We start from the raw sequence: 18,610 nt of genomic DNA on the forward strand, positions 1-18,610 counted from the left end.
TTCAGTGAAGAGAAGTGTCATTTTGAAGAATGTGGAAACAAAGGCCTGTTGCAGTCAGTAGAAGGAGAAATAAAACAGTTGAAATACTACTTTTAGCTGCACACATGTGTCTTCAAGAACAATATTTCATGGGCCTCACTGCTCATAGCCAATAATACCAGAAAGTGAAAATACTATAAAAATTTGCGGATGTAGTGAACTTACAGCAACTCCTTGGCAACATAAATCCTTGAGATAATTATATTCTAAATTCAAGGTTGTGTTGAAGCAGAACAGTAAAGTCAATGTGTTCACATCAAGAAATAAAAATAAATTCTGAACATTGTTGACATGAGCATATGTCAACAAAGGAAAATAATCCATTTTGGGATACCATTAGGATTTCAGCAATGAAGTGGATATATTACATATGTTTCCTGTATTTATTCACTAAACTTAACAATGTTACAGTAAGTACAATATAATTGTGGTTCTTTTGCATTCGATTAAGAAGCTGCATGTTTCCTTTTAACATTTTTTTGCCAAAGAATTTGTTATTCGATCAATATCAATTTTCTGAATAGAATTACTTCAAAAGTGAAAGAAATTCAGACACAAGCTGAGTCAGGTAGAGCAGTGCACAGGACTGTTCTCATCTGTTCTATCAGCTCTTGGTTATGGTTGTGGACCCTGCAACCCGCTTGGGCTGTAGGGGTGCTGTGTAGATTATCACTACGCCAGTTGCCTGCATCTCTCACAGTTGTGGGATTGACTGGGTTGCAGCAAAGCTCTCTGCAGCCCACTCTGGAATGTTGTCTGTCCATTTCTTCCTCTGACTGCCCCTTTTTCTTTTCCCTTGCAGAATGGTCTTTGAGAGTCCACTTGATCTTGTTATGTGGCCATGCCATCTCAGTTTTCTCTTCTTTACTGTGGATGTAGATGTTCGTAGTGTCTCACGTGCTGGGTGATGTTTCTTCATACTTTGTTGTTTGAGACATGGAAGTATAGGAGAAGCTGAGGAGCCTTCTGAAGCATTTCACTTCTACTGCCTGGATCTTCTTTTGCAGTTTTGCTGTCAAAGTTCTTGATTTTCATGTGTACAAGAAGATGGAGGGAACAAAAACATGTAGGAAAACTGGATCTGAGAGTGATGCTATTGTCTCTCCACACTGGTTTTAGTTTAGCTGGCATTGCTGTTGTTTGGGCTGTTCTTGCTTGGGCTTCAGACTTTCATCCTTCTTAGTTGATGGTGCCAAGATACTTGATCGATTTGGCAGTCTCCAGTTCTTGTCCACTGACTGTGATTTTTGTTGTGGTTGACTCCTCACTGTTTCTCATCAGCTTGGTTTTCTCTGCACTGATCTCCATGCCATATCCAGTAGACATATTGTCCAGATGTTCACCTGCACTTCCTGCCACCCAGCAATGTCAAGGGTGAACCTGCAGTTAATTATGATCTGTCCTCTGATGCTGACTATACCGATATGATCTTCCAGGGCATCTGTCATTAGTTGTTCTAGGAAAATGTAGAACAGCGTGGGTGAAAGGAGTCCGCCATGCCAGACTCCAACTGATGTGCAGAACCGCCCTCCAGCTGTGCCTTGCACAAGCTGCACTGCTAGTTTGGTGCAGAGCTGCTTCATGATTTCGACCAGCTTCTGGCCCATGTTGTATCTCTTCATTGTGTCTCAGAGTGCATCATGCTATACCCTGTAGAATGCCTTCTTGAAGTCTTGGAACATGTGGAAGATGTGCTGTTAATGTTGGTGTATTTCTCACACAGGACTCAGAGGCTGAATATCTGCTCTGTTCGACAATTATTTCTTCTACCTGTGGTTTCAGTCTGTTCAAAATTACTTCCAAGATCACTTGGCTTGCATGGCCGATGATGGTTCTATAATTCTCGCACTACTGTAAGTTGTTTCTTTTTTGGGGAGAGTGATGATGAATGCTTTTTGTCCAGGGCACTGGCCATTCCCCGGTCTGCCAGATTTTATAGCAGATATTGGTGAGGATGTCTATCATTGCCTCTCTTCCATGTTTTATCAGATCAGCCAGGATGTTGTCTATTCCTGCAGCTTTCCCATTTTTTCAGCTATCTTATGGCTGCCTCTAAGTCCTGGCTTGTGATTACCCCAGGGTCTCCTTGGGTCTAATGGTTTAGTCTAACACAAGTTACGGCAATGAATGCCTCTTCTCTTTTTGTAGACAGTTTCATATCAAAGGAGTCTTGGCAGTTGTAATCCAGAGCTAGGTAAGAGCAGGCAGACAGTATAATGTATAATTAAATATCACACTAAGAGTGACAGCACTTTCTCTATTAGTAAATTTTATTTTTTATTTTGGTGGTAGTGAAAATTACAGTACTGTGCTAAGCCCCGCCAGATTGTTTATATAGTTTCAGATGGCATGGTCTCCACAGAGCCCTGATCACAACGTCAGTGGATTACCTGGAGAGACAGAAGCAAGCAAGTCTGCAGAAGAACTGCAGTAAGTTCTCCAAGATGCTTGGAACAACCCAGTAAGCCAATTTTCTTATAAAACTGTGCAACAGGGTGGTCACACCAAATATTAATTCGATTTAGTATTTTTTACTGTTTACTGCTCATTATAGTTAATTTTCTTTTATTTAGGAGCTTTTCATTTTATTACCTTTGAATGCATCTTCGTCTTACAGAATGTTTTATGTGCTCAAGACTTCAGCAGTGTTGTATATTAAAGTGGTTTTATGTGTGTGTGCAGGCTAAAAGCCTGAACAATGGGGTTGCATTTGGTGAACTAAGGAGGACAAATCAGTTCACTGATTGGTAAAACACACGAAACACTGGAGGGAATCAGCAGGACAGGCAGCACCTATGGAAAAGTGTTAACACTTTGGGAATGGCATGAGCATCAATTTCCTTCATATTCCCCATTCCCGTTTCCCTCTCTCATCTTAACTCTTTACCTGTCCATCACCTCCCTCTGGTGCTCCTTCCCTTCCCTTTCTTCTATGGCCTGATCTCTCCTATCAGATTCCCCTTTTTCCAGCCCTTGGTCTCTTACACCAACCGACTTCCCAGCTCCTTACTTCACACCTCATCCTCTCCCAGTTTCACCTATCACCTACTACCTTGTACTTTTCCCTCTCCTCCTCCCATCTTCTCACTCTGACTCCGCATCTCTTTTCTCCCCAGTCCTGATGAAGGGTCTCAACCTGAAACATTAACCGTTTACTCTTTTTCACAGATGTTGCCTGACCTGCTGAGTTCCTCCAGCATTTTGTGTGTATTACTTTGATTTCCAGCATTTGCAGATTTTCTCTTGTTTGAGTTCACTGGACAGGCTGGGCAGATTTTAAGAACACGCACACGCTTTGCTGCACGCTTGAATGCTTGGGGGAGGGCACTGATGCTTTTTTGCTGTTGGGGGTGGGGCGTGTATCATTGCATTGCTGTTGCTTCTGCCTGGGGGGGCTTTGGGGTTCTAACATTAACTGTTATTCATTCTTTGGGCAATCCTCTGTTTTCGTGGATGTTTGCACAGAAGAAGAATTTCAGGATGTATATTGTATACATTTCTCCAACATTAAATGTACCTATTGAACCTACAAATAGACAATAGATGCAGGAGTTGGCCATTCGGCCCTTCAAGCTAGCACCGCCATTCAATGTGATCATGGCTGATCATCCACAATCAGTACCCTGTTCCTGCCTTCTCCACATATCCCTTGACTCCGCTATCTATAAGAGCTCTATCTAACTCTTACATGAATTAATTCATTAAATCATCCATCTACATTCATGCTGTATACCATTCTTATTCTATATAATCTCATTGCTATAGGGCAGCAGTTCATGTGTAGAAGTTTTAAAATAATGGCTCACACATACAAAATAATCTTTTAAATTATTAACTGTGAACAAATAATCAAATTGGTCAAGAAAACATTCATTAATTACGCATCAAATGATTCATTCCAACAGCGTCTCATCTGTAGTGTAATCAGTGCATGTTAATTATGATGATCAAATGGTTCAAAATAAGAAATAACACTTTCAAGTACTCATGTTATAACCAATTAAATACTCCTTGAAATATAGTGTAAGGTGAGGAGTGAGGGAATAGTATTGTCCGGGACCGCAGTATGAGCAGTATTGCTTGCGAACAAAATATTGCCGTGGGGTCTTTTCCATTCACCTGAAAAAGCTGACAATTCTCAGCTAAAAGTTATCCAAAGTCAACAGTGCAGTATTCCTCCCAAATATACTGAAATATTAGCCTGGACTGTTTTGTGTCTAATATCTCAGTAGCCACATAAAGTACATTCGACCCAGGGGACTCTAGCCCACGACATGCAAATTAGGAGCAGCGGTAGGCCTCGCAGTCCTTCAAGCCATTCTCTTGTTCAATAGGATAACATTTGATTTGACATTACCAATATCTGATTTAACAGTAACTCTCAATTCCCCATTACTGCTTCTGCCTTGAAACTTTTCACCTGTCTGTATATCAAAATTTACTGCCTCTGCCTTAAAAATAATCAAACACTACTTTCAACATCCTTTGCGGAATGATGAGCAATATAAACACTGTCCTCCAAGAGAATAAAATTGCTCTCTCTCATTTTAAATGAGTTATCCCTCATTTTTAAACTGTGATTCCCTAACTCTAGATTCTCTGACAAGGAGATCTTCATCTCACTGAAGTGAAATTTGGAGAAGTGCTTTTGGCAGCTTGATCATCGCTGTTATTCTTACAGTTTACCAAAGTGAAACATAGTGTAGTTGGTAGGAATCACTCATATTGGTATCAAACAAAAAATGTACGTGTCTTCATCTGGTTATAAATACTATGCAGAAATACAAATTTTGAATGGAATTTCAGTTTTGTCTCTTATCGTTCCAAACATTGTCATATTTACAGCTCAAAATTAAGGGAAAGGGAAAATATATTGTTATTAATTGTGAAGACATTTCTGTTCATTTTTATGACTCTATCAGACTTACCATGCAATGTTTAGACTAATATATGTTTGTATCTTCACAACACTTAATATAAAGTCGTATGACTCAGGTGTGAGGAACCTCTCTAAATGTCTCTAGGATTATATACAGGAAGCATAAATGCACCTACACCTGCATATCACTCACACAAAACACACTATTCTTCACCATCACGAATGCACTTTATATTGCAAAGATACAGTTTACAAGGCGTGTTGCCTCTGTCTGAGGCATCTCTGAAACAAATGACCATTTTCTTTTGTGAACTTGAAACAAAGGTTTTAGTTTTCTGGTCACTGGAGAAGCAGCAGCATCCGCTGTTGAGTTTGAATGAAACTTGTAAAGATTTAGTGATGTCTGTAAAATGGATTTTCCTGGCTATTTAGATCCAGGACTCAATGTCCTTCAGATAACTCTTCTTACAGATACAAAACCAGGCAGACAAAAGATGAGATTTTAGCAAGTAAAGCAAACATTTCACAATATATGAAATAAAGGAAGGAACAGAAACTATATCGAACACCACAAATAAATGAAATATCCTCTTAAAACATTATCATCTTGACATTTTGATTTACATTTTTTCAATGTTTCAGTACAATACACAGAACCCGAATTATATTACAGCAAGTTAAAGTAGTTTCAAAGTACATTTATTATCAAAGAATGTATAAGTTATACAACCTTGAGATTTGTTTGCTTACAGGTAGCCACAAAGCAAGAAACCCAGAATAACCCAGTTAAAAAAAAGACCAACACCTGATGCACAAGACAAGGGGGAAAAGCAAAATCCATGCAAACAATAGGAGCAAACTGAAAGTATTCAAATTAGCCTCAGAAATGATCTATTGCTGGAACCTAACATGAAATAAATGATGTGATTGAAAAAGAAGCCAATAGCTTGGTGGAAATCAGGCCAGACAATCACTTGTATTAAACCAATGAGCACAAATTTACAGCTCCAGCTCACTGGTTAAGGCCTTGAGAAATGTTTCACCCATTTTACAGGATTGCCCATTCTAACTTATATACATCATCACTATGCAACCTCAAACAGAAAAAAAAGTTCAATTTTGTCTCGTAAGTAGATGGGATTTCATCAGGGTGGAAGACCCACAATTCATGAATGCCACAGGCAAAAATGAGTTGTCAGCTCTTTCCCATAAATGAATTAAACCCTGTAATGTACCACGACCAGTGCAATATTCCATTTATTATACATCTGGTACTGGTTAGATGTGGGAAAAGATAATAAAAAACAACCCATTTTAAGTTCAGAAAGGTAGTTGAAAGCTCTGAAGTCTTAATAAAAATCTTGTGGAGATATGGAATGTTTGGTTGGTTATGCGGTGCACTTGCCACTGGCAAGTGTGCAGTGTAGACAGTGGATGATATTTGGACAGGTGTGCAAGATCATGTGGACTTTCACTGTTGTGAGACCTTGCATGTAAGGTGCATTGTAGCAATAACAGATTATTGTCACACTTTGAACAGAGTCTTCCATAATCACTTTCACTCATTGAAGAGAAAACTTCTAATATTGGTCTTAAATATATTTAAATTTATCTCATATGGTACTTTATTTTTCTTATTTAATCTGCAGTTGTATTATTGATTTATTCTGTGTGCAGTATATTGGATACAAGATGATTAGGAGCTCCTGCACCCAAGCCATGCCCTCTTCCTGCTTCTGCATTAGGAAAGGGTCCAGGAGTCTTCGGTTCCACACTCCCAGGTTCAGAAACACTTATTATTCTTCAACCATCAAGCTCCGGAACCAGCATGAATCATTTCACTCACCTCAACACTGAACTGATTCCACAACCTATGGACTCACTTTCAAGGAATCTACAACTTAAGTTCTCAGGATTATTTATTTTATTATTATTATTATTATTATCATCATCATCCTGTTTTTTTTGTATGTGTACAATTTTTCTTCTTTGCACATTGGTTGTTTGCCAGGATTTGTTTATGTATACTTTTTCATTGATTCTATTTTTTTTTTGTTCTGATCTGAATGCCTGCAAGAAAATGAATACAGGGGTAGTATATAGTGACATTTACAAACTTTGATAAATTTATTTTGAACTTTTAGGAGATATAGGGAAGGAAAGAGGAAGTATATATCAGTTACCTTTTGAGAATTAGGACAGATGATATTACCCAAATATTCAAAGCAAGTTTATTATTAAAGTACATGTATATATATATATCTGAGTGGTCCTGGGTTTGAATCTGGCTGGCTTCTTGCACACTTACAGTCTATGCTGGACTGAGCATTGAACTAGCAACTTGGCCTTGTAAAAAACACAGAGCTAATGCTAAAGCAGCATCAAGGTTTCTACCTTGGCATGGAGGGGAAGTGTGGAGGGAGAGGGAGCGGGAAATGGAGCGGGAGCGATAGTTAGTTAGTTCACATGAGATGAAGAGTCCTTGAAAGCAAGTCCATAGGTTGAGGGAACAGTTCAGTGGTGGTGAGAGTGAAGTTGAGTATAGAGCTGCCACTATTGGGAAGTGTATTGAGGAACAACTTTCCAGAGATGTGTACAAGTCACAGGGTAATGACGGTGAGGGACATCAACAATCTGAGGAAAGACCAGGAATGCAAATAATAAGGGAAAAGACAAGTATGGGTTCCTGAAGTGTGTTCAGGAGACCTTTTTGATCAATGAGAAAAACAGCATTGCTGGATGCAGTTTTGGGTAATGAGCTAGGCCAAGTATCAAAGTGGGAACATCAGGGAAACAGCGATCCTAATAGCACGATTTGGACCAGTTCTGGAAGAGGACTTAGACCTCTATAAGGTAAAAACAGTCCATTGGAGAAGAGCCAATTTCAAAAGGGATAAGAACAGATCTGCTCTGGGTAAATTGGAATCAAAGCTTGGCAGTGAAAAACTGTAATTGAACAATATTCACATGGGAGAAAATGGTGGGGAAATTAAAGACAGAACTCCCTGGATGACCAAAGAGATAGAGTAAAATAAAGCAGAAAACAGAGCACATGACAGATGCCAGGTTGTTAACACAAATAGGAACCAGACTGATTACAGAAAGTTCAGAGGGGAAATGAAAAGGAAATAAGAGAGTCAAAGAAAGAGCATGAGAAAGGACTGCCAGCAGACATAAAAGGAATACAAAAGTATTCTACAGGCACATAATGGGAAAGTGTTGATGGAGGAGGGATGAGGCAAATCAGAGTGTAAGGAAAGGAAACACACTAAGGTCAGGGCATGGCAGAGGTACTAACTGAATAACTTACATCAGGGTGAAAATGTTTGTGTTTAGTAATGGAAAATATAGTTCAGTCTTTGGGTGGGTTACAAAATGATAAAAAAGAGGAACTAGGAAGTTGGCTTTATTTAAAATGGGTAATTCACCTGGTTCAGATGGAACGCAACTTGGAATGTTTTGGGAAGTAAGGAAGGGAGGTAAACAGTTCAAACAGAACCCACCCACAAATCTTAAAAAAATGTAGGGGTAATACCTGAGCACTAGCGACTTTTAAAAAGCCCTATTCAAATGTGATTATGGGCATAAATGGTGACAACTACTGCTAGTTAATTTAAATTCAGTGGAGGGGAAATTCTACAAAGTAACAGAGTTCATGAGTGAAATATAAAAGATACAGGATATGGATTTCCAACATATATTAGATAAGGTACCAAATAATAGGCCTGTCATCAAGAGCGAATACCATGAAATAAAAAGGGAAGGTAACAGAATGGACCAGAAATTGACAAAGCAACAGGAGGCAGAGGATAGAAGTGATTGGTTGCTTATAGATTTGAATCCGCAAGGAATCAGTACTAGAACCATTGTTTTTCTTAATACATAATATATATCCCAACGATCTGAGCTTGGGTTTCCAGAGTACAATTTGCCAGATGGAAGGAAAATGAAATTTAAGCTAAGCCATCTATAATATTATGAAAGCTAAATTTGGCTTTTAACTTATGGATCAGTCTGATAGAATAAAAGATGTTCTATGTATTTTACTGGATCAAAGAGTTTTAAACAAAAAGATTTTGGAGTTGTATTTTGAATTGACATTGTCAAATAGGCATTAGATCGACGATTTCATTCAGAACGACCATGCAGAAGAAAACTTTACATCAATCAGTTAGAAAATTAATTTAAGATTAAAGCACAGCTTTGAGGGTGAATACTGAGAGTGGTGACTTTTGTTTCTAATCTGGCATCCTTGATAATGCTGCTACAGGAATAAGAAAGATACTTCCAGGGATGAAATATTAAAATAGGAATTAAGTGATCTCTGAGCAATGCATTGAAATATGAATAAATTTTACTTGTTTGTATATACATATATCAATAATGTATGCATATTATAAATACAATACATAAAATATAATGTAATACAAAATATAAATGAAATATACATGTTAAAAATTTAAGTACAGAAAGCTACTCTGTTTATCACAATACCTCCCGGTAATTTGACAGAAACCTAGGTGATGTTGGATTTTCATGTAAAAGCCAAAACTTGAAACCAGGCAATATTAACACAAAGTCTTAAAATAGCTGGCATAGAGCAATTTGCTATCAAAATTCTTCAGATATACTGTACCACCATGAAGAACTACAAATAGGTACAGTACATAGATTAATTAAGCAGGCAATGATTTAGCAAAGGAGGTATAATGCAGGAAATGTGAAACTTCCCAATTTTGCAGAAAAAGTTTTTTTAAAAAGGCATTTTATATAACAGTGTGAGGTTGCAGAGCCCTGTAAAGGTACTTTGTTATCCTAGTGCATGTTTTACTGTAGGTTAGTATACAGTTTCAGAAAGCCATAGGAAATGGCATTTCCTATTGCCAGGAAATTTGAATATCCATGAAGGGATATCATGCTTCAGTTGTAGAAACATGGATGAGACCATATCTGGAAATATTGTGTGAGGCATGGGACTCTTCACTTACAGGAGAAAGTTAATGGCTTGGAAGCATTTCACAGCAGGTTGCTGTTTAGCATTCTAAGGAAGGTCAGATGGGTTAGGCTTATATCTATTATATCTGCTGAGATGAGTGAAGGTAGATTTCAGTGAAACATACAAAATCCTGAGAGTAATAGGTAAAGTAAATCTGTGGAGAATGTACCCTCTACTGCATACATTCCCAAACTGGGGTCCATATAACCCCTTGGTTAATAGTAACGTTTCATAGCATAAAAATATTTTGGGAACCCCTGCTCTAATGGGAGAGTCTAGAACAGAAATATGTTTTAAAAAATGAATAAAAACAAGGAGTTGCCCATTTAAGACAGGCTTGGTGTGAAATTCTTCTTGTCATATCTCAAGTCATTAACTGATACTTTCTTAAAGGCAGTGGAAGGAAGTCTTAGAATATTTTTAAGATAGACCTGGACAGATAAGCAAAATGGGAAAGGATTACCACATCATAAACACAAGAAGTTTTGCAGATGCCAAATGTCTTGAGCGACATACATACAAAATGCTAGATGAACTCAGCATTCATCCTGATGAAGGGTCTTGGCCTAAGATATTACCGGTAACTGTTTATTCCCCTCCGTAGATGTTGCCTGACTTGCTGAGTCCCTCCAGTATTTTGAGTATGTTACAAAGGATTACCACAGATGGATAGGAATGTGAAATCAAGATCAGGTACTAAACGGTGGCATGACAGTTGGGAAATTTTTCTACAGGTGGGTTCTGCTTTCACTATCTTCTTAGCAATTGGTCATAACATACCCACCCCTCTTCATGATCTTTGGTGTTGATGATCTTAACAACCCATGTTCTCCCAATGGAGGAGGTTAGAATCAAAGAGCTGGACAACAGGGCAGCAGTCCATTCAATGCATCAAGTCTATGCTCACCCATTGGGTACCTAAGGATGCTAATTTCATTAATCAGCACTTCCCTTGTAGCCTTCTAGCCATGATCTATCATGTGCTCATGTAAATACTGAAGTGTCTGCCTCTACTACCTGTTTAAGCAGTATTCTTGTATTCTCTGTACATCTCCTACATCTTATCTTGAACTTTGAGTTACGGACTCTCTACTAAAAGGAGACATTTCTCACTATCTATCTTATCTGTGCCCCCATAATTTGTATACCTCAGTCAGATGACTGCTCAGGATTCTCTGGTCCAAGGAAAAGAACTGCAAACGATTGAGTCTATCCTCCTAGCTGTGTCACTCCATCCCAGATAATATGGTGAGTCACCTTTGCACTCCCTTAGTCACCAAATGGAAAGAAACTAAACTGAATTATATGGATTGACATTAATCCGATACAGAACAGTAAAACTTGTTATTCTTGCAGTCCTCCAGTAGTGGTCACTATGTAGACTGATCTGATCTAATTTCCTCCAACAATATTCCAAGGCTGAAAATGTGCCACATGTGTAAGGAGATGCTGGGGAAAAAAATCTGGAATGATGCTAAAAAACTGGAAATGGCCACTTTCACCTTCCATTTTGAGAAAAAAGTCCATATCAGCCGCAGTGCTGAAATAAATAGTACCAGGCAATCGCATTTCCAGGTCTTGTTCTTCTTTGCAATATTGCTGAGAGATCTTTAAATGGTTTAATGTCTGTCTGAAAGATAGCATTTCCAAAACCACACCTGTAGGCTGCTGCTTGGGTTTAGCATTCAGAGTGGAACCCAGAGCCTTCTGACTTACACTATCCAGCAGGTAGCCATAACTCTAAGCACAACTTCGCACTCATCTAGCTCTGTTGCTAAAACTTTGCCAAGCCTGTTTGGACAAGACTAAATAAACTGCAATCTCTTCCCCTTGAATGCCCCAGAGCTAATATTATTACCTCCAACATTCCCTTAAAAAATAAATGACTCAGTAATCACATTGTGAAATAAGTAAATCATGTAACATTGTATTATGTAACAATTACTTTATTCTCCTTACACCCGAGTATAGGAAATGACATTAAACAACCATGAATTTGACTCTGCCATCACTCAATCATTATCCTCAAATGCACTACCATAAACAGGATTATGTGACAACTTTTATCATACAAACTACTACTGCTTAAGAACATTGTCAAAACTTCAATTTTGCAGGGACAACTAGAAAGTTTATCAAGAAAACCCACACCCCATAAAATGAGGAAAGTTAGAGGGCCTGTAAGACAGGTCCTAAAGTCTTGGCAACATCTGCATAAATTTTAAAACTCGTTGATAACTTTTTATGTAGGTGACCACAACTGCACTCGGTACTCCAAATTTGGCCTCACCAACGTCTTATACAATTTCAATACCCCCAATCTTAGTGTTTACCACATTATCATCAAGATTATTAAGATAGATGATAATCATCTATGGACGCAGCACTGATTCCTTAGGCACACCACTGGTCACAGGTCATCAGTCAGAGAGACAACCATCAACAAAGTCTTCTCTTACTAAGCCAAAGCTGAATCCAATTTACTACTTTATCCTGAATATCAAGTGACTTAACTTACTGGACTAGACACATTAGAAGGAGTTTCTACATCTTTACTTTGTGACTCTTCTATCCGACACTTGTACAGTTTGAAGTTATTTCCCCATCACCAGTACCCGAAGCAGGGCCCATTGATTTCTACTTTCCTTTGGAAGCCAATAAATCTCATCTGAAGGCACATCGGCTTCCAGTCCTGTGGGCTGGCAGAGCAAGAACCTTTTAAAGGTAAAGAGTGCTTGTCACCACTTCACTTCCAAGTACAAGACAGAGCTCCTGCCCAGCCACATGACCATGAAAGATATCCGAACAGTGATTAAGAAAAAGAGCATCTGGATGCAAGGTTTCTCTCTAAGCAGTTTGACCAGACTCCCACTGGAGTCAAGCGAGGAGACTGGTGGAACGTCTGTGGAAATGCATCCCCAAAATATATTGACTAATGGTAAAGCTAAAACAGACGTTGCAATTTAAATGGTGCCTGTGAAAGTGAAGAAGGCTTTAGCTGTACAATGTAAGACTAAGGTTTCATTCTACAATGCTTTTAGCCAAGGATGAGAACCACAAGCACAATTTGTATCACAACTCGCTCAGAGCTCGGCTGCAGTGTTCTCCTGTAAAACTGATTGTTTTTTTTTTTAAACGCACTGAAAAGAGATTTGGAAATTCCTTCTTCATACAAATAGAATCATGGTGCAATGCAGCCCAGAAAAAATTCCTGCAGTCCACTTAGTCCATGCCAGCTTGGTCTTCTGCCTAGTTCCATCTACCTGCATCGAGTCCATAGCCCACCATACCTCTCTCACCCACATACCTATCCAAACTGCTCTTGAATGTTATAATTGAACCCGTATTCACTATTTCCACTGGCAGCTCATCCCACATTCACACTCTGAGTGAAGAAATTCCCCCAAAAGTTCCCTTTAAATATTGCCAACTTCAACCCTGTGTTTCTAGTTCTAATCTCACACTAGAGGGAAAAGCTTCTAAGCATTCACCAGATCTGTAGGGAAAAGCATTCACCTTATCTATACCCCTCATAACTTAGTATACCTCTATTAAATCTCCTCATTCTAATTTTTTTTTAAATCTTCCCTCATTCCCCTGTGCTTAATTCTACTGTGAAGTGTTTTGAGAGGTTGGTCATGAAGCACATCAACTCCTGCTTAAGGATGGATTTACTCCAATTTACTTGCCGTTACAACAGGTCAACAGCATTTCATTGGCTCTGCACTCAGCTCTGGAACATATGGATTATGAAGATATATACATCAAGATGCTGTTCATTGACTACAGCCCAGCATTCAACTCTATCAACCCCTCAAAACTAATCACTAAACTCCAAGTCTTAGACCTTGATACCTTCTAATGCAACTGGATTCTCAATTTCCTCACTTGCGGACCCCAGTCAGTACAAATTAGCAACCAACACCTCCTCCACAATCACCATCAGCACAGGTGTGTGCTTATCCTCCTGCTCGATTCACTTCATACCAAAAATTGTGTGGCTAAATACCGTTCCGGTGCCATATTTCAATTTGATGATGATACTACTGTTGTTTGATCATGACCTCCAGTGCTGTTTGTGTGGAGTTTGCATGTTCTCTGTTGTACATTTGCTTCCGGGTGCTCAGGTTTCCCTACACATCCCAGAAGCACATGAAATTTTTTTGTAGTTAGTTTTATTATGGTTGTTTTTGTGCCTTGCGCATTGTTATTGTTTTACCTTATTCTACCTCAATGCACTGTAATGATTTGATCTATATATACACAATATGTAGGACAAGCATTTCACTGTACCTTGCTACATGTGAGAATAAACCGATAGCAATAATTGGTCACTGTGAATTGTACACAGAGTGTAAATCAGTGGCAAAAGCTGAAGGTTGGGGGCAGGGGCAGGGGTCGGTGACAACGCAGTAAGGAGAATGAAGGATGAAGGAAAGGTGAGGAGAATAGAATATATTAGGTTAGCGTTATTGTTTAAAGGGTGCTTGATGGTTGGTCCAGACTGTAGGCTGAGAGGTCCGTTTCTGTGCTGTATCTTACTTTGACTTTGAGCTAAGAACTATGAAAAGAAAACAAGATTTTCCCTTAAACCCAGCTGCACAAAAGTGTACAAAAGCCACTTGGCAATTTTTCCAATCACAAACAAGAGAAAATCTGCAGATGTTGGAAATCCAAGCAACACCCACAAAATACCAGAGGAGCTCCTCAGGCCAGGCAGCATCTGTGGATGAAAGTCTTTTTACTATAGATGCTGCCTGGCCTGAGGAGTTCCTCTGGTATTTTGTGGGTGTTGCTTGGCCATTTTTCCATATGGGTCAAGTCATTCCAGTTCTTTTTCACAAAGTGCATCATCTCAAACCTGAAAGCAGTTAGTTATCTCTGGTTTGCAATTGTGCAAGAGCACATCAATTGTTCACCATGCTATTGAATACTTCAATCAACCGATTATCACATAATGACTATCGGATACAATGAATATGCCTCAAACAAAGAAATACCCATCTTCCATGTGATACTTAATTTAAAACTGCTGGCTTAATGTGGTACAAATATGAAACAATTCTGAAAATCACAGTGAGAGATATTGGTATTCACAGAGGTTATTCTGGTATTCCTGTTTGTATGAACAGGTTTTCATGTATTAGAGAATATGATCAGAAAAGTGTGACCTACCAGGAAGAGTACTTGAGGCCAAGAAGTTTTAACAAAGTGGTACTGTAATAAAAAAGATGGTACAGTTGTTAATTGGTGATTATCCAAAAATCCTTTATTGCCTGAATTTATTCAACAATCTTAAAATGTATAAACCTTTTTTTAAAATTTGGTTTGTTTTTATTTTCCCCTTTGTTTTGGTAATGCTTCACACTATAAATCATACTCGCCCAAGAGTACAGGAGCCTGAAATTTCAATGAGCCCTTAAAAAAAAATCGTCATTAAATTCAATGTGGTGGAAATGATTAGTTTTCCAGTTACACAGAAACAACTTAACATCATGTGCCTTACTCTTCTGAGTTTAATCCACACTTTGCCTCAAGACTGCTGGGAGACAGCCACACTGAAATTCATCATACTCAGTCCACTATTAGTTTGTCCAAATTATCTCTTTGGAGACTGCAACATCATGGTTAATTTGTCTCACCCAGTTGTCACACAAATAATTTTTTTTCCACAGAATAATAACGACGGAACCTAAAGCTTCAATTTCTTGGGTGTCAACATCTCTGAAGATTTATCCTGGACTTAATATATTGATGCAATTATGAGAAAGCAAGTCAGCAGTTATACTTCATTAGAACTTTAAAGAGAATTGGTATTGTCACCAGATACTCTAGCAAATTTCTACAGATTTAATTAATTAATTGAAACACAGCGTGGAATAGCCCCTTCTAGTCCTTTGAGCCATGCTACCTAGCAGAATCTCCCAGCACATCCCTCCCCAATTTTAATCCTAGTCTAATCTTGGGACTATTTACAATGCCTAATTAACCTACTAAACAGTAAGTCTTTGGACTGTGGGATGAAACTGAACGGCATTGAACTCTGAACTCTGATGCCACGAGCTGCAATAGTGTTGTACCAACCATTATGCTACCATGGCATTCCAGGTGAACCATGGAAAGCATTCTGACAAATAACATCTCAGTCTTTCCTGTTAATATTTCTTGCTGTATTTATAATAATTTTTAAAGTCTTTCCACAAAATAAATTTCACGATGACATGACCTTTTTTCTCCCCCCCCCCCCCCATTTTGGACAGCTGACACCAAAGTTCTTCATGCTTCGCCGTTATCATCTTGATTAAAATCAGCAAATTCTACACAGATCAAGAATCAGACATGCGATCTCCTGCTCCACGTGTTTAAACACCAATTACAAAAATAAACTCAAGAATATTATGTCAACACAATCAATCTATGTTAATGAACAGTATCAAATAGATTCCTTAATTAAAGTAAGTGTGCATGATCTGTCTCCATTTATGGAGAAATATTATCTACTGACATCATGTGAGCGGCTGGGTAGGGTAGCTGATAGCACATTGCTACTACAGCACCAGTGACCTGGGTTCACTTCCACTGCAGTCTGTAAGGAGTTTGAATGTTCTCCCCGTGTCCGTGTATTTGGGCAGCATGGGCTAGCTGGGCCAAAGGGCCTGTCACTGTGCTGTATCTCTGAATAAATTTTTTTTAAATCCAGTGGCTTTTGGATATACCTCTTCCCACCATGTCACTTGTAGCAATACCTCCACTGCTGTTGCATCTAATGTCCTCTTTTATCAGAAAATGTCGTTTCTCTTCCGACACAAATCATACTGCTCTCAGCAGCATGTCTGCCCTCACTACATACTAACCACAACATAACAGGGATGCAGATCCAATGCGCTCACTAACACCCCTGGACTCCATGTCATTCTCCATTACTTCTACCATCTCCAATGGGATCCCACCATGAGGCACATCTTTTCCTTCCCCCAACTACTTCCTGCATCACCTCCATCTGAGGGATGTCCACTCATTCCTCTCTACAAATCTCCTTCCTGGCACTTATTCCTGCAAGTGCTACACCAACCCAAACACCTCCTCCCTCACCTCCATTCAGGGTCCCTAACAGCCCTTCCAGGTGAGGCAACACTTCACCTGTGAATCTGCTGGGGTCGTCTATTGTGTCTGGTGCTCCTGATGCACCCTCCTCTACTTTGGTGAGACCCGCCATAACTTGGGGGACCGCTTTGTCGAGCACCTCCACTCCATTCGCAATAAGTGGGACTTCCTGGTGGCTAAAAATTTTAATTCCAATTCCCATTTCCCGTTCCAACATTTTGCGCCAAGATGAAGCCACCCTCAGGGTGAAGGAGCAAAACCTTTTATTCCATCTGGGTAGCCTCCAACCTGATGGCAAGAGTATCAATTTCTCCTTCCAGCTGAAAATATATTTCCTTCCCCGCCCTCCCTCTTCCTTTATTCCCCAGTCTCATCTCTTACCTCTTCTCACCTGCCTATCACTTCCCTCTGGGTTCCCCTGACCCTTCCCCTTCTCCTATGGTCCACTCACATCACCTTTCTTCTCCAGCCCTTGACCTTTCCCACCCACTTGGCTTCACTTATCACCTTCCAGCTAGCCTCCTTTGCCTCCATTCACCCTTTAGTTCTGGCATTTCCCCCCTACTTTTGCAGTCCTGAAGAAGGGTCTCGGCCCAAAATGTTGACTGTCTATTCATTTCCATAGCTGCTGCCTGTCCTGTTGAATTCATTAGGTGTTTTCTGTGTGTTGCTTTGGATTTCCAGCATCTGCAGACTTTCTCCTGTTTATGTGTTATTATCAGCTGGAATGTGACAATCTAAATAAAGCAGAGAAGTCTCACCCAGTTAACCATGCTTGTCTGTCAGGACTATAATAATAAGTTAACAGCAAGCACAACTGAGAGCAAAACTCTCAAACGTGAAACAGCTGCACACTCTCAAAAGCTTTATGTTATTAATTTGAGCGAATATGGCATTACCTTAGTAAGTTGATTGCGAGATTTCATACTGGATCATGTGGAAATGTTGTTAGAAAACATTCTTTCTCACCTCTCTCTTCCAAACCATGTTTCAAGGTTTCCATAAGGCCATAATAGGATTAGGCTATTCAGCCAATCTAGTCTGCTCTGCCTTTCCACCATGGCTGACTTATTACCCATCTTAACCCCATTCTCTGGCCTCCACCCTGTAACATTTGTCTTCTTTCAAGAACATATCAATCTCTACTTTAAATATGTCCAATCATTTGGCCTCCACAGCTGTCTGTGACAATAAATGTCAAAGATTCACCAACCTCTGGCTAAAGAAGTTCTTCCTCATCTCTAGAGGAAACATCCTCTCCATGTCCACTCTATCCAGGCCTTTCAATATTGAGTAGAATTCAATGCGATCCCCCCCCCCCTCTTTTTTCTGAACTGCAGTGAGAACAGGCCCAGGGCCATCAAATGCTTCTAACACGTTGACCCTTTCATTCCTGGGATTATACTTGTGAACCTTCTCTGTACACTCTCCAATGCCATCACATCCTTTCTTAGATGAGGGGCCCAAAACTGATCACATCACTCCACACTCCAGTTGCTGTTTCCTCAGCAAGTCAGATACCTCGTTTACTGAAACCATGACCACTTCAGGCCTCAGCAAAGTAGATATTAAATTTTCCCCTTCAGAGTGTT

The 18,610-nt window shown here is 39.4% G+C and overlaps 1 protein-coding gene across 1 annotated transcript in view; it reads right to left on the minus strand.

The window, feature by feature from the left end:
• The window catches only part of LOC132404955 (ciliary neurotrophic factor receptor subunit alpha-like), a 318,762-nt gene that overhangs the window by 290,827 nt on the left and 9,325 nt on the right, over positions 1-18,610 (minus strand). Inside the window, exon 2 of the mRNA XM_059989574.1 lies at positions 15,090-15,131. The gene's annotated coding sequence lies outside the window, so the exon portion shown is untranslated. The remainder of the gene's footprint in view (positions 1-15,089; positions 15,132-18,610) is intronic.

The sequence above is a fragment of the Hypanus sabinus genome, chromosome 14 (genome assembly GCF_030144855.1).
Source record: "Hypanus sabinus isolate sHypSab1 chromosome 14, sHypSab1.hap1, whole genome shotgun sequence".
NCBI classification, from domain to species: domain Eukaryota; kingdom Metazoa; phylum Chordata; class Chondrichthyes; order Myliobatiformes; family Dasyatidae; genus Hypanus; species Hypanus sabinus.